Source organism: Periplaneta americana, chromosome 11 (assembly GCF_040183065.1).
Source record: "Periplaneta americana isolate PAMFEO1 chromosome 11, P.americana_PAMFEO1_priV1, whole genome shotgun sequence".
Taxonomy (NCBI): domain Eukaryota; kingdom Metazoa; phylum Arthropoda; class Insecta; order Blattodea; family Blattidae; genus Periplaneta; species Periplaneta americana.
Genome location: NC_091127.1, coordinates 9,342,226 through 9,365,293, shown reverse-complemented (window position 1 = coordinate 9,365,293; position 23,068 = coordinate 9,342,226). Strand labels below are relative to the sequence as shown.

Below are 23,068 nucleotides of genomic sequence, written 5' to 3'. Positions count from 1 at the left end.
GTAGAGAATTTTTCTCCGTTCCATCACTCTTTCATCATATGATGACGCAGAATATCTGCATGGAAATATCATATGTACTTCGGTACATCAAAATATATATGATATGCGTAATAAATCACTTTGTGATTTAAGACGGCGCCCATACCGTCGGATCCCGGCCAACCAGTCACTCATTCGAGTGCACCTCAACACATGTATGGACTTCGGTCCTGCGTTCATAGACATCTATGACGTAGTGGAGAGGGCGGCCACTAGAGAGAACCCAAGAGATGGAGCTTAATCTGAGACGATTCTAAACGGCGTCGGGGTTGTATCCGGCGTGGCTTAGTGGATAAAGCATCAGCACGTAGAGCTGAAAACCCGGGTTCAAATCCCGGCGGCGGAGAGAATTTTTCTCCGTTCCATCACTCTTTCATCATAGTTTTACATGTTAACTTGCAACGACATTTAGAGGCAGCTGTGAAACTATTATGGCTGGCTTCTTTGTTTCAAAACCATGTCAAGCAAACGCTGGTAGATAGTTTTATTGGCATTTTTCAATAAAGCCTGTAACATACAGTATAACGCCGCGTGGTATAAATAAGACGCGTTGCTACGATACAACCTGCTGCTAGGCAACAACAGTTATTTGATCGATTAGCGGCTGCAGACAGATTACTTTCTATTGTCATGAGTCCATTTCAAGAAGCTGATTGTACTTGGACCTTTCATGCATTCCAGTGATTCTTACGTCTCATTTCGTTGCTACTGCAACCCACACAAAGCAGTCAGTCTTCTGTGCAGGGGCCATTGAGCGATCAGCCCAGCTTAGACAAAGAGCTACATTACAAAGTATAAGGAAGTTTCTGCATGAATCTTAAAACATTAATTTCATTATTGTAGTAGACATGTTTTCAATGCTTCAGATCTAGACACACTTTATATATAGTTTTCTCTCGAAAACAATTCATTTGGTTAATCCTTTGAAGAGGTGGAAAAATTCAAATATCTTGGAGCAACAGTAACAAATATAAATGACACTCGGGTGGAAATTAAAATGCAGAATAAATATGGGAAATGCCTGTTATTATTCCGGTTGAGAAGCTTTTCGACATCCAGTCTGCTGTCAAAAAAAAATCTGAAAATTGGAATTTATAAAAGTTATATTACCGGTAGTTCTGTATGGTTGTGAAACTTGGACTCTCACTTTGAGAGAGGAACAGAGATTAAGGGTGTTTGAGAATAAGGTTCTTAGGAAAATATTTGGGGCTAAGAGAGATGAAGTTACAGGAGAATGGAGAAAGCTACACAACGCAGAACTGCACGATTGTATTCTTCACCTGGCATAATTTTATTTTAGAAGGTTATTTTACGACGCTTTGTCAACATCTTAGGTTATTTAGCGTCTGAATGAGATGAAGGGGATAATGCCGGTGAAATTAGTCCGGGTCCAACACCGAAAGTTACCCAACATTTGCTCATATTGGGTTGAGAGAAAACCCCGGAAAAAACCTCAACCAGGTAACTTGCCCCGACCGGGAATCGAACCCGAACCACCTGGTTTCGCGGCTAGACGCGCTAACCGTTACTCCACAGGTGTGGACACCTGGCATAATTAGGATCATTAAATCCAGACGTTTGAGATGGGCAGGCATGTAGCACGTATGGGCAAATACAGAAATGCATATAGAATATTAGTTGGGAGACCGGAGGGAAAACACCTTTGGGGAGGCAGAGACGTAGATGGGAGGATAATTTAAAATGGATTTGAGGGAGGTGGAATATAATGGTACAGACTAGATTAATCTTGCTCAGAATAGGGACCGATGGCGGGCTTACGTGAGGGCGGCAATGAACCTTCGGGTTCCTTAAAAGTCATTTGTAAGTAAGTATTATTCAATTCAGAGTTAGTGAATATGCGAAACTGTACATTTTAACGAAGTAATCTGACTAGAGATTTTGATGTATCTAGAGAAAATTAAAACTCGAGTGGGATGTAACTGGCTATTAAAGCATTAGAAGGATGTATATAAAGATTAGCAGAAATAAAGTACTATAATACGATAAAATATTAATTGACGTACCAAAATATTAAACTGTCTTGAAAATGTATCATTGTACCAAAGAATAAAGGCATGTTAGATATACCATAAGTAGAAATGTATGGTATAAATCATATAGAACCTATAAATCTTGAATATAAATAAAATTTAATAGATAATAATTTATTACCAATATTAATCCTAGAAACTTCGTTTCCAAATCAACCACCTAAAAAGCTTGGCAATGGTGTGTTATGATGAGCTGAACTCTTGTTACCAATTGTGCCAACTATATGCTTTTCATCGAACTCTATGGACGATTACTAGTCAAGAAGGCTTTGTTGATTCAGTTTCATTTTTATTAAAACAGTTGTATTCCACTTCAATTATAAATATATATTAAACAATCTCTCACACGTGACTATCCATAATCTCATATCAGAAACTATAACATAACCTAAATAATATAAACAAAAGATAAATGATAATTTCAAGGGAAAAATTATTCTGGGGCCAGGTATCGAGCCGGGACCTTTGGCTAAACGCACCAAGACTGTACCAACTCAGCAAGCCAAGAACTGTACCAAACCCCGGCTCAATTTATCCCTTTATATCCTCAGACCTCAAAATGGGCTGACAACTGTGAAGCAACCAAACACTGAGTGCACACAAACTCTGTGTGACTTGAATTGTGGTTTTCAGTTAACGAACAGTAACGAAATGTGGTTTTATGTTAACGAACAGTAACATGTATTATGCAAATCTAGCTTTCAGGTATATCTTCCTTGAACAATTTCAAGGGAAAAATTCTTCCGGGACCGGATATCGAACAATTGATGGGTTCAGAGCAATAGTGGGCCAAGCGCTATTTATTAAAAACGGAGAAAGCAAGGGTTAAGTTAAGTGAATACCATAGTTTAATGAAGATTGACATATCATTTAGTTTTAATGTGTATACTTTATATTACTTGCTATATGTTTCATTTAATTATGATAAACATATAATTTTAACCCTTGTGTTCTACGATTTTAATATATGGCGCTTGGCCCATTATGGTTCTGAATCCTTCAATTTTCTCTTGAAATTATTCAAATTAACTTCACAAAGAGCTATAACTAAAAGCTAGATTTTCATCATAAATGATAGGAAAGTTTTACTTAAGGATGATGAAATAAACATGAATAATTTTAAAAAGTACAATTATTGAAAGTACAATGTTGGCAAACAAAGAAATAAATGCTAAGGAGGTGATAAAAACAAGTGCTAGAGAGATGTTAAAAATTGTAGGATAAGCAGCCATAATTGGTTGAAACACGTCTTTCGGTACCGTTTTATTGGTCAAAAATAGTATGACGTAGTAAAACTGTAATATTCGAAGTAATGTGACTACAAGTAATGGCAAAATATAGTTTGATAACTGAGATATGCGAGATGCAATATCCGAACTGCTCTTGTATTTATTGTATTGTTAAATATACATAAATGCGCGTGTCACTGAAGATCATTGCTCCCATGCCTATTGAGTCAGTCTATCAAACATTTTATTTTTATTTTATTGGGTTATTTTACGACGCTGTATCAACATCTAGGTTATTTAGCGTCTGAATGAGATGAAGGTGATAATGCCGGTGAAATGAATCCGGGGTCCAGCACCGAAAGTTACCCAGCATTTGCTCGTATTGGGTTGAGGGAAAACCCCGGAAAAAACCTCAACCAGGTAACTTGCCCCGACCGAGATTCGAACCCGGGCCACCTGGTTTCGCGGCCAGACGCGCTGACCGTTACTCCACAGGTGTGGACTCTATCAAACAGCGTCAGATTGTTTTAAGAACGGAGTTCCATAAACATATCAAGAATCTATTGCGATTTTTCCTGGAATCTCTCCACATACGCCTAATGGCCACTTTTCTTCTCTGCCTTTCCAAGTGATGCATTTAGTATAGATTCCAGGCGTTTCCCTGGTTCCGTTTCCTACGTCCTATATGTTGCCTACATTCAGGGCAGTCCGGAAGCAATCAATGCTCGTCTATTTAAAGGAAAAGGCAGGTTTCGCGTATGTTTCCAATCTAGGTTGTCCTCGAAATGTGAAGACATGAATTAAAGACTAAAACTCTCCGGTGACAGTATTTGAACCTGCAATCTCCGGCGTAAAAGCTCAGCGTAAAACCCGTTATAGAATAACACGCGAGTGGAACAGAGTGGCATGATCGGTCGAACTAGTCACGATGCAGTGGGGAAGTGTTTACGGAATTGTCTATAAAACGGCGGGATAGTATAACTTCACAATCCACAGGATCAGTTGATTCATCCGGAATAATGTTGATTCAACTAGGTAACACATAATCATAATAATGATTAATTAACAGAAATTAAACGCAGTATTAACGGGAAATGCCTGTTATTATTCGGTTCAGAAGCTTTTGTCATCTAGTCTGCTGTCAAAAAATCTTGAAGTTAGAATTTATAAAACAGTTATATTACCGGTTGTTCTGTATGGCTGTAAAACTTGGACTCTCATTTTGAAAGAGGAACAGAGATTAATTGTGTTTGAGAATAAGGTCATTAGGAAAATATTTGGGGCTAAGAGGCATGAAGTTACAAAAGAATGGAGAAAGTTACACAACGCAGAACTGCACGCATTATATTCTTCAACTGACATAATTTTTTTTTAATCCGTGGCGCTACAGCCCGTGAAGGGCCTAGACCGACCAGCCGGCTGCTGGCTTCACGCCCACATGCCGAAGCAGAGGTGGACGATCATCCACCCAGAATGGAGGTATCCTGTGGTTAGCACGATGATCCCCCCAGCCGTTATAGCTGGTATTCGCAACCGGATTTCGCTACCTATCGTAGCTCCCCAAGTGCATCACGATGCTGGGTGAGCACCGGTCCCATACACTGGCCGAAATTTCATGAGAAAATTTCTTCCCCCATGAGGACTCGAACCAGCGCGCATTCCGTAACGCGAGTCCTAGGCGGGATGCCTTAGACCGCGACGCCACGGCGCGGGACACTGACATAATTAGGAACATTAAATCCAGACGTTTGAGATGGATAGGGCATGTAGCACGTATGGACGAATTCAGAAATGCATGTAGAGTGTTAGTTGGGAGGCCGGAGAAAAAAAGATCTTTGGGGAGGCCGAGACGTAGATGGGAGGATATTAAAATGAATTTGAGGAAGGTGGAATATGATGATAGAGACTGGATTAATCTTGCACAGGATACGGACCAATGGTGGACTTATGTGAGGGCGGCAATGAACCCCCGGGTTCCTTAAAAGCCGTAAGTGTTTATTCAATGCCGATTTCAACTGTAGATCTCATTAACGTTGAAATTCAACCCGAGCGAGAAGTGATCGGCGAATTTTGCCTGCAGCTCTTTCATGGTCATTTGCGTGCCATATATCTACGAAACAATCTACAACTTTCTGTCCCTCCAAGAGGAACTCTTTCTAAGGATGTAATGCTCTTTATCACCTATTGCCTTAAGCCGGGTTTACACCGAGGACGACAGCACCACAAAGTAGCAATCTGTCTGCTGGATATTAGCCCGAAGGCTATCACTTATGTAGAGTATGTGATCCACCGACTTGAATTGTAACCTTGACAACGGGATTCAACATCCTTCGTTCGGTCACTCAACTGGCAATCACGATTCAGTTTTAATGATGGATAGCTGCAAGGACAATAATGAAGATTCGATACATTAATCTGCATGTAGAGGAATCAGTCCTGGACAAATCTGTAACAAAGATCCTCAGACTACAGCAACACGTCATCGTGTAAGAGAAGAGAACGCCAGCGAACAAGTTGCGGTGGCTTCCAAGAGTGTCTTAACCTTGCCAAGGTCGACCGGTTGCTCGCAGCTACCGTGTTTTAAAGGTTCCTGATACTTCCTTAAGGGCTTCAAGCCGTACGCATGCAAGACTTTAGATCACAAGACAGAAATAGAAATGAAACAGACACTAGAAGAAATCGAAGCTTCCATAATTATTATCATTATATGAACGCCATAACATGTGGTCGGACATTATTTACTGAGAAACGTAAAAAAAAAAATAAAATAATAAAATCCCAGAGGAGAGAAAATAACAAAACAAGATAAAATAACGTCTACCCAGCTACTGATGCGAGCTCAAGAGATTATGAGGCAGAGAAATATTATTATTATTATTATTATTATTATTATTATTATTATTATTATTATTATTATTATTATTATTATTATTATTAATTTATCCTTCGAAGAGGTGGAAAAATTAAAATATCTTGGAGTAAGAGTAACAAATACAAACGACACTCGGGAGGAAATTAAACGCAGAATAAATATGGGAAATGCTTGTAATTATTCGGTTAAGAAGCTTTTGTCATCTAGTCTGCTGTCAAAAAATCTGAAAGTTAGAATTTATAAAACAGTTATATTACCGGTTGTTCTTTATGGTTATGAAACTTGGATTCTCATTTTGAAAGAGGAACGGAGATTAAGGCTGTTTGAGCTCAGTAACAACCTCTTTGGGTTTTTCCGAAGTTTTCCTCAACTGTAAGACAATTTTCAGGTAATCTCGAAGCAAATTCTCTGTGTCATCTGCCCAAAATACTATGCCGTTATGACTAATTCCACCCACCTAAATAGTCTTGCAGTTGATATAGCATCTTTAAATCGCAGATTATAAACATCCATATCGGAGTTTACCTCAAGCTACATTACTCTATCTGGTGGTCTCTGGTCCTCCCACTGAGGTGGCATCCCATTGACACATGACTGTGGCACGAATCCACAATTGCCACCTTCATACTGTGCGAGAAATAACGGTTTCATTACTGATTGCATAAATAGTATCATGATGCAATGAGCTGGACTGACACGCTGCAACTGTGTGGCTGTCGATCATTGTGATCTGCATGCAGGCAGTGGAACCGTTACTTGATTCGAACCTCTAAAGCGACATCACTGGTTAATGCAAAACGCAGTCAATGTCGTTTAGCGGCAATTACAACTGCATACATTATTCATAGTGTCATTTATATTTACTTGCACTAACCCAGGCGGACAAGTTTCCACCATTTATTCCACTCAGCCAATCACCCTTCTCCGTCAATACGAGTTCGTTCACACTTACATATCATAGGTGGGATATCATTTGCCTATCTATCCAGGGGTTCACACTCAGAATTTTTCTCAGCCCACCCAGCATCGTGATGCACATGGGGAGCTACGATAGGTAGCGAAATCCGGTTGCGAATGCCAGCTATAACGGCTGGGGGGATCATCGTGCTAACCACACGATACCTCCATTCTGGTTGGATGATCGTCCACCTCTGCTTCAGCATGTGGGCGTGAGGCCAGCAGCCGGCTGGTCGGTCTAGGCCCTTCACGGGCTGTAGCGCCACGGATTATTATTATTATTATTATTATTATTACTATTATTATTATTATAAATAATATCGTTTTACAGGTTTTCAGTCCACGTAGTACTATGAGCGAGTGGAGTATGTGGGCCAAGGGCGCACCGACGGGAGGGTTAGTCGGGTCCGGATCCCCACCTCAAAGGAATAAGTTGTAATATTTTTACTGAAGTTTTAAACAATGATAGCATATAATGTATATATATATATATATAATTTGAACTGGTAATGGAAATTATAGGAAAACGGCTGAACGGATTTTAATAAATGATCCTCATTTTGAAGCTTGGAACCCAAAATTTTTCAGAAAAATAGTAGTTTTCAGTGAAATGTTAATTTTCCTATTTTCTAAAATTCATCTGTTGTCAGTTTTGAGAAATCAGAATAAAACAAAACACAAACACACTACAATAAACAATAGGCTATTACACGAAGGCCATGACCTGCAGGATTGCTGACATATTTAGAGTTCAAATTCAATTCAGTTAAATAAGTTAAATTAGGTTTATTACCGAATTAAATCGATAGAGAAATAATATAATTATTTGTTATTAAAAACTTCAAGACTTACTAAAAATAATTTACAGGTCTGATTCTGTGGTGTGTAATTTTCTGAGTACAGCTGTGTATTGGATATTAAAATCTACAAAACTTGAGGTGGTTTGATGACATTATTACCATTAGAAATGAAATATTATTATAGTTAATGCCATGATGTGACTATTTTTCATTAATTATACATATTAATTATATAGTGATGATATGAAAGTGAAACGTTTTGGTGTTATGTACGTAGATGCAGAGAATATCTTAAATTAGATCTTCATCTCTATAATTTACTGAGTGGCGGCTATTATATATAGCCTATAAAACTAGAAAACTTACGTAAGATAATATTTTTATTGTTATTAATCAAGTGGGGTTGGGTCTTTTTCATATACTTAATGGCGGTGTGATGTAGATATTTATATGCGTCATTCTCTTCAGTATTGGCTCGAGAGAACGCAAAAATTACAGTTCCTAAGGAAAGACCAAAAGGTATTACTTATTGATAAAACAAGAGGCCTACAAAATTTTGTAGTCTTCCGATCATTTCAGCAAGATCTTTTAGCAGGATAAAATGATTTTACCCTCTACATTTCAAGCTCTACATGCAGCAGCTATACTAAAATGCTATGTATATTGTTCGAAAGCATGGCAAACACGACTTTTTTTTTAACTTTCACCTACAATCCACAATGACCTGAAATAGCTACTGCTTTACTTCCACATGAAAAACTCACTGATCGTCCTGACATTGTTACTTGCGTTTTCGCGTTGAAACTCAAAAACTGAAGGTGGATAAGTTCAAGAAAAAGTATTTGGCACAAAATACCATTCAGAGGGAGTATGTTTCATTATTATGGAAGCACATAACTTTCTAAATATCTGGTATTCTTCATTGAAAATAAATCTGAAAAATGTTTATTTGAACGTCTAATGAACTTAGTTTGCAGCACTTCCTGCACAAGCCACTAGTTCTGCTATAATTTCACCGAAATGATTCACGTACATAACACTTTTGATTTGACATTCATTGTGACATCACAGTTTCTCTACAAGATGGTAACGAACTAAAGAAAAAGTCTAGGAGACTTGACTTTGATTCGTTTAAAAAAAAAAAAAATGGAAGATATGTATGCGTGTGTGTGTGTGTGTGCATTTATGTAACAACATCCTTTTATTGGATCACCCCCAAGAGAAATTCCTGGGTGCGCCATTGATTTGGGCTACAAACGTACAAGAGCAGGAACGAAACAATTGACTGGAGATTATTTTAAAAATATCTGTTAGCGATATATTAAGCAAAAAGAAATCGGAAACTTTGTACAATGGAGTCTACTTTTCTGTGTGATATAAGAGGTGAGGTGAGGATGATAAGGTATGAGGCAAATGAAGGGCTATGAGACATGACTTTAAGCCCGATTCAGACGGAGATAGTGTACAGAAGTCAGGTACTTCAAGCCTCTAAACTTGATATTATTATGATGTACCGAAGTACGTATGATATTTCCGTGCAGGAATTCTATGTTACCATATGATGAAGGATGGATGGAGCGGACTGGGACTTGAACCCGGATTTTCAGCTCTACGTGCTGACGCTTTATCCACTAAGGCACACCGGATTCCAGTTCCGATGCCGGATTGAATCCTCTCAATTTAAGTTCCACCTCACTAAAGGTTGGCCACTAAAGGGAAACTAAAAGATGGAATCTAACTGACAGGATTCAATCCGGCATCGGAACTGGAATCCTGTGGCTTAGTGGATAAAGTGTCAGCATGTAGAGCTGAAAACCCGGGTTCGAGTCCCGGTGTCGGAGAGAATTTTTCTCCGATCCACCCATCCTTCATCTAAACTTCGCGCCTTACTTGCGATCACTAGACTTCGGATTTTAGGTAAAAAACCTATTTTAATCCTTAAAAGATAAGTTCATAAAACTTGCCAGTACACTTTTTACATAAAACTTTGCCTAAAATTTGAATTTTAATAGCACGTAAAATGCCTATTTTGTCGACAAAGTCTATTTTGACCTATTAAGTATGTTTTATCTCTAATAGGTCAAAACACCCATTTTTAATTTCGAAAATTTGTATTTTAAATTCCAAACGTGTTCCTGGTTCTGTTGGAAATAAAGTATGGGGGCAAGTTCTGCAGAGAAATGTAGGACTGAAGGACCTGCGTACTGCTTCAGATATCCTAGCAGGAAGAACACGGATTTACACTGTAACATTCCTGTCCAACTAGTGTCAACATTGGAAAAACGCTCCTGTTACTTCAGTGGATGTGGAGCGTTCATTTTCAGCATACAAGCTTGTATTGATTGACTGACGGTATTGCTTTTTAGTTGAAAATTTAGAAAAAGTATTAGTAATTTATTGAGAAGCTAATTATGGACATTAACGGACAAGGCTTGGTAAAAATTGATTATATATGACTTGTTTGTGTACTGAATTTATGTGAAACTTATTTTTCACATTTAATTGTTCAGTTTATGTATAACTAGTTAGATATCTGTTGTTCTTGTACTTTTAGTAGTAGTGATGGTAACGGTGTCAAAGCATTTAAAATTATTAAATTCTATAAGTGAATTCCTAATGATTTGGAACATGTTTTGTTAGAGTCTATTTTCAATTTTTAGAGACTATTTTCTACGCTTTTAAGCCTATTTTAGGCACCTAAAATTACATTTTAACGACCTAAAAATCCGTACCCTAGTAATCACACGAAGACTCCAAACTTGGAACCATGTTTCACGTATAAAGAACGGGCGTTGAATGTTGTTTGTTCTTGAGTGATATTTGTAGTATTGGACATACACTGTTCAATGATATTTATCTTCTACATCAATGTTCTGGAAACTTTGTTCCTTGAGTTCAGTAACAAGTTTTTTAAATAATTCACTTTCGCTTTTACTGAAGTACCTATTCCTTGTGCCGTATATTTCATAGCAGTTCATTACTCTCATATACTTCTAAAATTGTTATATCGTTGACAATCCACTCAGGGACACTCATTATTAATTTCACAATAAACCACACACGCTATCTGCTTGCAATTTGCTACAAGCAGTGCTGCCAACCCCGAATTCACTTTGCTGCTACATCACCTTAAAACAGATTTGAAACTTAAGGCTTGTACGGTGGTTGTGATTTGAAGATATATATTTGGTATTTTCAATGGTGTGTTCAGATTTAATTTCCCCGATGATACGGGCTATTTCATATGAAATCGATCAGTAAAAAACCTCGCATTTTTTAATACTCTAATTTTTTCCCTATTTATACAAGGTGCTGAGGAGAGTGCATTTTCAAAAATATACTATCGAAAGTCAAACGGTTTTCGTACTATTGAGCGACAAATTTAGCGTATTTTATAAAAACAAGCCTCTTTCAGCGCTCAGAACTCTGGAACCATTAACTGCAGAACATTGAACGAGAGCTTATTTTGAAGCTGACATTTGGTAGGTTATGATAAGAAGTAATCCTTATTTTTATTGTACACAGAGAGACAGATAATCTGATTTTACTTACTTTTAGGCTTTTTGCTCATTTGTAAAAATGTAAAAAATATTGAGAAAAAACCTTGCATTATTAAGAGGGATTCGGCATTGTTTGCTTAGTGGCTCGGCAATAAGTTTCGAGGGTATTAAATAAATTATTTTCACACGCCTGGACTTGAACGGCACAGTACTGCACGCACTGGCCGAGAGCTGAAAATAAGCGAGCGTTGGGCATCATTTTACTCCTGTGTTTATGAAAACTTGTGATAAAGCTAGCCCAACCATGACTGGTAGACAACACATCACGTGTTTGTCTCCTGGCCTTGCTTGTCTCGACTACCTACAGTCAGCTGGTTAGTTCACGCGGGTACTATATATTTCCTTTATTTGATATTTTCAATACTTTCTTATCAACGTCCCACCAGTAAAAAATATGTGTTTATTTGTACTTTCAATGCGGAATCTAAACATATATTTTAAAAATATTTTTTCGTGGGCAAAGGCGTCTTAATGAAGAAAAATCTAAATTTCTCCATTTCCATAAAAAGTAAGGAAAACTGTTTACATGTCAATATAAACTATAATTTCTCAGTATCAAAATAAACCATGATTTTAATCATTGGGTGAAAGGGTTTCGGAGCTACAACAGTTTAAAGTTGCTAATTTGATGAAAATACGATAAATTTAAATATTTTTAATTTAAACACTATGAAGTTCTGATGCCTCAAACTTTGCACAAAGCATTGTATCATAGTTGTCTACGGACAGAAAAGGTTTCATTGTATTTAAAAACTTCAAGGTCAATTTTCTCTATATTTCGGTCGATTTGAGATGGAATAGCCCATACGGAACTATTTCCAGGTTCCATCACAAAGATCATACCCATAAGTGCCGCCTAATCTACTTTGTTCGTTACGTTTGGCTAGCCAGACAACTGAATAGCTCGTTAGCTGCTCGGTGACAGTGGTCCTCACCAGATTAAATGTTAAAAAACAAGACAGATCACAGTAGACATGCTTTCAGTTGGAGTACTGGCTTACCGGAATGAAAGGTTAATTATTGCTCATTGGTTGTATGTTACGCCCCCTCACTTTCCAAACTTTAAAACGGATAAAGAAAATCCTTAAATTGCTATTAAAATAAATCCTTTTAGAAAAAAATAAAATAAAACAAAATAAAAGCCACCGGCGTGACTCAGTCGGTTAAGGCGCTCGCCTGCCGATCTGAAGTTGCGCTCGGGCGCGGGTTCGATCCCCGCTTGGACTGATTACCTGGTTGGGTTTTTTCCGAGGTTTTCCCCAGCCGTAAGGTGAATACCAGGTAATCTATGGCGAATCCTCAGCCTCATCTCGCCAAATACCATCTCGCTATCACCAATCTCATCGACGCTAAATAACCTAAACGCCATTTCATACAAGTTGAGAGGATTTGAAAGCATTTCTTTCCCCTTCTACTTTCTCTGAGTTCGTCAGCGATAGCGTAAATGACATTTCATACAAGTTGAGAGGATGCAAAAGCATTTATTTCACTTTACGCTGTCGCTGACGAACTCAGAGAAAGTAGAAGGGGAAAGAAATGCTTTCAAATCCTCTCAACTTGTATGAAATGGCGTTTAGTAGTTGATACAGCGTCGTTAAATAACCAACTAAAAAAAATAAAACTTCATTGCAGGTGGTGAAATAAATGTTGATAAGATCTTTAAATGTTTTCCGTCCTTCTCATTCATTCATAGTGTTCTGCCCAAGGGCAGGTCTTTCACTGCAAACCCAGCATTCTCCAGTTTTTCCTGTTTTCTGCCTTCCTCTTTGTCTCCGCATATGATCCATATATCTTAATGTCGTCTATCATCTGATATCTACTTCTGCCCCGAACTCTTCTCCCGTTCACCATTCCTTCCAGTGCATCCTTCACTAGGCAGTTTCTTCTCAGCCAGTGACCCAGCCAATTCCTTTTCCTCTTCCTGATTAGTGACAGCATCATTTTTTCTTCACCTACTCTTTCCAACACGCTTCGTCCTTCTCAATGAATCGTAATAAGGTACATTAACCTTCTACCCAAAGGCAAACTGAGTTTACAATATTGACGCAGTACTGCAGTGAAACCAGTTTCAAGAATCCGAGATTGTAAAACATTTACAGACGTGTTTATCACATCTCAGAATAGAACAGAATTGCTCTGCAAGTTATGTTATTGCATGTTCGAATTATTGCCACCATAACTTAGAAACCTATTATCTTATTTCACACATAAGGGTTTTAGGAATCTCAGAAAATAGCTATTGATATTTTAGTAAGTTACTGCCAATTAATTTTGAAAGTTTATATTTTTTGCTCAATTCGGCAATTTTAGAGTACGAAGAGAAGAGAAAGAAAACAGACTTAACCTGGAAATCCAATACGTAAGTTAATTTATACACCAGTAATTCACTTTTTAAGAATTAAGTAGAACATCTTTAAGTCGTTACTTGATTTCGAGGAATGTGAAAAAAAAAACTGCCTTAGAATTTTAGAGTATGAAGAGAAGAGGACGAAAACAGACTTAATCTGGAAATCCAATACGTAAGTTAATTTATACATTAGTTAAATCACTTTTTAAGATTTAAGTAGAACATATTTAAGTCGTTACTTCATTTCTAGGAATATAAAACAAAACTGTCTCAGAATTTTAGAGTACGAATAGAAGAGGAATAAAACAGACAACCTGGAAATCCAATACGTTAGTTAATTTATACACTAGTTAAATTACTTTTACGATTTAAGTAGTACATCTTTAAGTCGTTATTTGATTTTGAGGAATATGAAACAAAAAAAAAACTACCTTAGAATTTTACAGTACGAAGAGAAGAGGAAGAAAACAGACTTAACCTGAAAATCTAAAACGTAAGTTAATTTATACACTAGTTAAATCACTTTTAAGATTTAAGTAGAACATCTTTAAGTAGTTATTTCATTTCGAGGAATATAAAACAAAACTGTCTTAGAATGTTAGAGTACGAAGAGAAGAGGAAGAAAACAGACTTAATCTGGAAGTCCAATACGTTAGTTAATTTATACACTAGTTAACACTTTTTAAGATTTAAGTAGAACATTTTTAAGTCGTTATTTGATTTCGAGGAATATGAAACAAAAAAAAAATGCCTTAGAATTTTATTTAGAGTATGAAGAGAAAATTAAGAAAACAAACTTAACCTGGAAATCCAATATGTAAGTTAATTTATATACTAGTTAAATTACTTTTTAAGATTTAAGTAGCACATTTTTAAATCGTTATTTCATTTCGAGGAATATAAAACAAACAAAAAAAAAAGAGGCTTAGAATTTTAGAGCACGAAAATAAGAAGAAGAAAACAAACTTAATCTGGAAATTCAATACGTAAGTGAATTTATACACTAGTTAAATCACTTTTAATATTTAAGTAGAACATCTTTAAGTCGTTATTTGATTTCGAGGAATATGAAACAAAAAAACTGCCTTAGAATTTTAGAGAACGAAAAGAAGAGGAAGAAAACAAACTTAACCCGGAAATAGAATACGTAAGTGAATTCATACACCAGTTAAGTCACTTTTAATATTTAAGTAGAACATCTTTAAGTCGTTATTTGATTTCGAGGAATATGAAACAAAAAAAAAACTGCCTTAGAATTTTAGAGAACGAAAAGAAGAGGAAGAAAACAAACTTAACCCGGAAATAGAATATATAACTGAATTCATACACCAGTTAAGTCACTTTTAATATTTAAGTAGAACATCTTTAAGTCGTTATTTGATTTTGAGGAATATGAAACAAAAAAAAACTACCTTAGAATTTTACAGTACGAAGTGAAGAGGAAGAAAACAGATTTAACCTGAAAATCTAAAACGTAAGTTAATTTATAAACTAGTTAAATCACTTTTAAGATTTAAGTAGAACATCTTTAAGTAGTTATTTCATTTCAAGGAATATGAAACAAAAAAAAACTGGCTTAGAATTTTAGAGCACGAAAATAAGAAGAAGAAAACAAACTTAATCTGGAAATTCAATACGTAAGTGAATTTATACACTAGTTAAATCACTTTTAATATTTAAGTAGAACATCTTTAAGTCGTTATTTGATTTTGAGGAATATGAAACAAAAAAAAAACTACCTTAGAATTTTACAGTACGAAGTGAAGAGGAAGAAAACAGACTTAACCTGAAAATCTAAAGCGTAAGTTAATTTATAAACTAGTTAAATCACTTTTAAGATTTAAGTAGAACATCTTTAAGTAGTTATTTCATTTCAAGGAATATGAAACAAAAGAAAACTGGCTTAGAATTTTAGAGCACGAAAATAAGAAGAAGAAAACAAACTTAATCTGGAAATTCAATACGTAAGTGAATTTATACACTAGTTAAATCACTTGTAATATTTAAGTAGAACATCTTTAAGTCGTTATTTGATTTTGAGGAATATGAAACAAAAAAAAACTACCTTAGAATTTTACAGTACGAAGTGAAGAGGAAGAAAACAGACTTAACCTGAAAATCTAAAACGTAAGTTAATTTATAAACTAGTTAAATCACTTTTAAGATTTAAGTAGAACATATTTAAGTAGTTATTTCATTTCAAGGAATATGAAACAAAAAAAAAACTGGCTTAGAATTTTAGAGCACGAAAATAAGAAGAAAACAAACTTAATCTGGAAATTCAATACGTAAGTGAATTTATACACTAGTTAAATCACTTTTAATATTTAAGTAGAACATCTTTAAGTCGTTATTTGATTTCGAGGAATATGAAACAAAAAAACTGCCTTAGAATTTTAGAGAACGAAAAGAAGAGGAAGAAAACAAACTTAACCCGGAAATAGAATACGTAAGTGAATTCATAACCCGGTTAAGTCACTTTTAATACTTAAGTAGAACATCTTTAAGTCGTTATTTGATTTTGAGGAATATGAAACAAAAAAAAAACTACCTTAGAATTTTACAGTACGAAGAGAAGAAGAAAACAAACTTAACTTAGAAATTCAATATGTAAGTGAACTTATACACAGTTAAATCACTTTTAATATTTAAGTACAACATCTTTAAGTCGTTATTTCATATCGAGCAATATGAAACAAAAAAACTGCCTAAGAATTTTAGAGCAGGAAGAAAAGGAGGAGGAGGAGGAGGAGAAGAAGAAGAAGAAGAAGAAGAAGAAGGAGAAGAAGAAGAAGAAGAAAACAGACTTAACCTGGAAATTCAATATGTAAGTTAATATATGTATTAGTTAAATTTAAGATTTAAGTAGAACATCTTTATGTCGTTACTTGATTTCTAGGAATACGGGACAAAAACGGGGGTGGGGAATTTTAGAGAAAGAAGAGGAAAAAAAAAAAAAAAAAAAAAGGAAACAGACTTAACCTGGAAATTCAATAGTTATGTAAGTTAACTGGTTATATATTTTATTATAATTTTTTTCTCATTATGATTCATTGGCGGAGACTAATAGGAAGGCAGAAAATAGAAAAGACTGGAGAATGCTGGGTTTGCAGTGAAAGATCTGCTGTGGGGCAGAACACTACGAATGAATGAATGAATTATTCATTGGAAGAATGCTCACCATTAAGCGAGACGACTCTTGAAGAAAAATGAAAGCCTCTTCCCATCTTCCTAAAAAGAACAATATTTTTGGAAGCAGCTGACAGATTTGCCTAGTCTACTTTGTTCTGCGGTCCTGTATAACTCCGCGCTAAACGGCGCCGACTTCAGTCCTCTTCATTATTTGTGTTCACAGCCATTCATTGCCTTTAAACACTGAAGTTTTAGTGACCTATATACAAAACGAGCGGCTTCTCAAACAGAAAGTAAGAGTCTTCTAATAACATAATCAATAACGAATGGGCCCCTGTGTAATAAAATACTAATGCGAAACAGAAGTTGTGACCCGTGTCATCGATCACTTTGTCAGTTTGTTCAATAGCAATAATGTGTTATCGAAATCAGACCTGAAGGAGCAGCGCTCCAGCGACCAGCACTTGAGCACTGGGGCGTGGATGTCCTTATAACAACTTGGAACTTCTAACTATTTCACATTACAAAGCACGGGTCGTATTGTTTGTATACAGGATAGCCTCACGGCTGTCCAAGTGGCACTGGTATAGTTTTAGGCAAAACACTGTTACAATCATATGTGTGCTTGAAAACGAGTGGAACAAGCTATTACTTCCTTCTATTTATGACTTTTCTTGTTCAGCTTTGGCATGGCAATTGACCATACTTTAATTTCGTATTTTCACTTACTATAGACATGACATTCCACTAAAAATGACAACTTTTTCATAATCATTTTTTCTTTCAACCAAATTTTGAGAGCATGTTTACTATGTTTGGGGAAATAGCAATAGCATATCTAAAAAAAAAAAAAATAAAATAAAAAAAAACTATACGCATTTTAACAGGGTCTGCATATGACGCTTAATGTAGATCACTATTTATTTTTTTTTTTTATTTTAAAAGTAAATCCATGGCGCTACAGCCCTGAAGGGCCAAGTCCCACCAGACAGCTGCTGGCCTCACGTTCACATGCCGAAGCAGAGGTGGACGATCATCCAACCAGAATAATAATAATAATAATAATGATTTATTTTAGCTGGCAGAGTTAAGGCCGTAAGGCCTTCTCTTCCACTCAACCAGCAAAAAGTGTATATACATATGCATGAACTTACAAAGAATTCAACAATTTGATTTAGATGAGAGTTACATGTATACAAGAGTTATTTACGAATTAAACAACAAAATACTATGAACTATTAATTAAACACTGAAATAAACTGTGTAGCAGAATTAAGCTAAAATACATAGAATGTTAATATATTTCAAATGATATTAGATAATAGAAAGAGATTATTATGAGACAATGGAGGTATCGTGTGGTTAGCATGATGATCTCACCAGCCGTTATAGCTGGTTTGCTGAACCGGATTTTCGCTACCTATCGTAGCTCCCCAAGTACATCACGATGCTGAGTGGGCACCGGTCCTATACACTGGCCGAAATTTCATGAGAAAATTTCTTTCCTCATGGGGACTCGAACCAGCGCTTTTTTAATTTTAACTGTCATAAATTTATATATATTCCAATGTCTAATGAAAATTATGAAAAACCTTAATACTTATCACCCTAAAACAGAAGTTCATCATTATAATACAAGGTACAATTATTGTTTTTCAGAACCTAGAGTTAGATTAAGTAAGTCCAAAAAATGGTTCAATTCTATTGCTATAACACTGTTTAATAAGTTACCACAAAACGCACACGATGCAAGTTATATACAATTTAAAACTGTTTTGTATAACTGGTTAATCAACCATCCATTCTACAATATTAGTGAATTTCTTGACTCCACTGTAAATGTATTCTAAATTTATAAGCTGCATTGTTCTGTATTATTACGATTATTATTAGTATTGGTTATTGTTATTATTATTATTACCAGTGTTGTATTTCATTTGTTTTGTTGTATTCATCTGTTTTTATATTAAATTCCATGTCAAATATTTTTTATCTCTTGTAATTTAGTATATTCTATGTCTATTGCAACAAACTGTTCCTCATGACATTAATAAACGATTGATTGACTGATTGATTGATTGATTGATCGATATGTGAAGGACTAACAAAATTCAATTCTGAACAATCACGGTCAAACAAAGAGAAATCTATTCTTCGAAACATTGTGTTTATATTTTTGATAATTAGTAATGGAAAAAGTCCAAACTGCTCATCTATTGAAGAGTACACTGCAGGATTCCTTAGACCACGGCGTCACGGCGCGGAACAACGTTGTCTGACATTTCCTTTAAATGTGGGAATTGTTATACGTACCGTTCCTTATAAATTCCCACAGCTACAAATCACACGGCATGAGGTCTTGACAGGAATTTGCACGTATGCCGACTGTTCTTCTGTTAGCCAACGTTTCTCTAGGTTTTATCTACAGCAGACCCTCTACAATTTGCTCTATTTATATTCCTATATCATGCTCCTGTTGCCAATGACGATATCAGGAAATTGCTTAGGTATATATTCTTTTTATCGACAATGGGTAACGTGTATCGTATTTTCGGCATGATCACACTCTAAAATTATTGATTAACATCTCTATTTTCTTTAGAAGTTTGATACATACATTTTTTATTACCGGAAGTTGCCAACTAAGTTTCATGAGAGCATAATCGGTCAGGCAGCTTAAAGAAACTCTCTGGAATAAGTCCTATTTCGCATACAATATGACGTTGTACGAGTCCATTCGCCAGAATCACACAGAATTGTGATATAGGCCTACACAAAATTAGCTAAACGATTTCCTTTTTTATTCTTATTATATAAAAATAGCACCACACGACTAATGACGAGGTGTGGAATAACAAAGGTACTTCTCATTGTCTGACCGTGATTGTTCACATTTGTGTGTATGACCCTCTCCATGGAGGTAATAATGATGTGGAATCATGATTGGGGTCATCATACTCATCATCGTTCCGACAATTACATTTGAGCACTGCTCGTGGGACGTCCAATGGTTGTTCGTCACATTTATAATCCTTTGTTGTCATTGATAGTCGTGTTTCTTCTACCACTGTTCTCTGCTCTTTCCAATACACCACCTGTACCTCTTTTCTTTTTTTGCTGTATTTCCACCCATGTAACTTTTAACCTACCACATCTATTAGATACACTTCAACCTTTTATTTATTTATTTATTTATTTATTTATTTACTTATTTATTTCCTTATTTATTTAGTTACTTATTTTATTTTTGTTTATTTATTTACTTATTTATTTTATTTACTTATTTTATTTTATTTATTTTTACTTATTTATTTATTTACTTATTTATTTGCTTATTTACTTATTTTATTTATTTATTTTATTTATTTATTTACTCATTTATTTAGTAACTTATTTTATTATGTTTATTTACTTATTTATTTTATTTATTTATTTTACTTACTTATTTTAATTTAATTTATTTTTTACTTATTTATTTATTTACTTATTTTATTTATTTACTTATTTATTTTATTTACTTATTTTAATTTTATTTATTTTTTACTTATTTATTTATTTACTGATTTACTTATTTATTTTATTTACTTATTTATTTGCTTATTTATTTACTTATTTATTTTATTTGTTTATTTACTTATTTTAGTTACTTATTTTATTATGTATATTTATTTACTTATTTTAATTTTATTTATTCTTTTACTTATTTATTTACTTATTTTATTTACTTATTTATTTGCTTATTTATTTTATTTTATTTATTTACTTATTTATTTAGTTACTTATTTGATTATGTTTATTTATTTACTTATTTATTTTATTTGCTTATTTTAATTTTATTTGTTTTTTTTACTTATTTATTTACTTATTTTATTTATTTATTTACTTATTTATTTTATTTACTTATTTATTTTATTTAGTTATTTATTTACTTATTTATTTCCTTATTTATTTTATTTCATTTATTTACTTATTTATTTTATTTGTTTATTTACTTATTTATTTAGTTACTTATTTTATTATGTTTATTTATTTACTTATTTTAATTTTATTAATTTCTTACTTATTTATTTATCTACTTATTTACTTATTTTACTTAAGTATGTATTACTTAATTTCTTTTTTTAAATCATGTGTCGCATCCATATACTGTATCAGGACTTTCACAATGTCCATTAAAAACAGAAAATTTCGTTTCACAATATTTCAGCATCGAATATGGCTGTTGCAGAGAGTAGGAATTATGCCTCTAATTAGTAATACAGTCCTGTGTGTTGCTTTATGAAACGTACACGGAAGCTATTATTTGATTTTAAGGTAATAGATTGAATTTTCTCATATAGCTGCAGAGTAGATGAATGTTGTTTAAAATACAGTGTGCTTTCTGCACAACCTGGCACTTTTCGCATATGGACAACTGCTATCAGCAAAATTCAGGAAATTAAGGGGTTAGGTACAGCTTACAGCAATAAAATTTTGGAAATATTCAACATTTTTCCCTCCATTACTGTATCTTGTACAACATGAAAATGTGTATGTGTAAAACATTGTCCTTCTGCTATATGAAAAAAATATTTTTACGATTAAAAAAAATTATTTGTACCTTTTTTCAAAATTCAAAATGGTGACAGTTCACTGTGCAGTGATGAAGCGTTTCCCTCATAACTCAAAAACTATCCAACATTCTGTGATGAAATTTTTTGTGTATATTTATGCATATCATATCTACAAAATGATGCAAAATCACTTCTCTACCTTTGATAGATTGTCTGATAAAAATAAATTAATCTAAAAGAATGGTCAAATATCACTATTTCCTTCTAACACAGAATAAAAAAAAAATATTATTTATTAAGGAATGTCGTTGGAAGAGCATGATATTGTAAACATGAATTTCAGCAATAAAATAAAAGCGAGAGAACATAAAAAAGTTAACAAGTTTATGAGTTACGAGAGAAAAGTTTCATCACTGCATTGTGAACTGCCACCATTTTGAATTTTGAAAAGAAAAAAAATTTTTTCGTAAAAATATATATAGGCCTACATATTTTTTGCATATAGCAGAAAGACAGTGTTTTACACATACCAATTTTCATCACTGTACATTGGAGGAATATTTCCAAAAATTTTATTGCTGTAAATTGTACCTAACCACTCAACATCCAAATTGTCATATTTATACTCAAAGAATTCAATCTGAAGATAAAATGCCTGCAGGTAGAGTAAGAAAAGACTCCAACTCTGATGTAGGTAATTTGCAGACTTCTTAAGAATGAATTAACAATCACTGTTTGTCGGAGATAATTGGATGGCTATGGATCGCGGAGAACAGTATAGGGTACGTACGATATATTGCACAGTAGTGTCTTGGATTTCAAGAAAAGCAAAAAATGTCGAAAATCTTGCTTATTAACACAGAATTATTACAGTTCGTTTCGAGTCCAGACGCGCTGACCGTTACTCCACAGGTGTGGACTAGGATGGTGAAGATAAAAAACGAGAAAATAAGGCAACAGAAAAGCTGGAGACACGGACTCTGCAATGGCTGATGGAAGATGGCCAAAGAAAACTCTTGAACGGTCTCCTTCCGAAAGATTGAAACGAAGCGCTCTGAGAATTACCCGGAAGAAAAGTATGCTCCAGAACATGATGCAAAGAAATGTACCTGAAGGTTCATGGGCCTATAGAGACGCCAATTTATAAAAGGCAACTGATGACAAGTGGAGATGTAGTAAAAACCATCCATCGTGCTCGAAAGAATTTACAAACCTCAAGCCCAATGGTGAACATGGATACCGGAAGTTACTGCTTCTGCTTGTGATCGAAGCTGCGGTAGTTCTAGTGGGCCAACTCGACTCACCCCACTAACGACGTCTAATAAATATTCAGCTGGTGCTAAAAGTTTCTGTAAACAGTCGTGATAAACGGCGCCGGTGTGCTGTTAACCGTCAAGAAGATGCCAATTATAACACCAACAATGACTGTAAGCGTGTGCGATGATTCAGCAGGCAGTGAACCTAAACTATACGTGCCTCAATGGACGTAAAGGAAACTTCCTTACATGCACGAACCAAGGCATTCGAA

The 23,068-nt window shown here is 34.7% G+C and overlaps 1 protein-coding gene across 3 annotated transcripts in view; it reads right to left on the bottom strand.

The window, feature by feature from the left end:
• sdk (sidekick cell adhesion molecule) overlaps positions 1-23,068 on the bottom strand; it is a 460,070-nt gene that overhangs the window by 215,879 nt on the left and 221,123 nt on the right. The gene's annotated exons all lie outside the window — the stretch shown is intronic.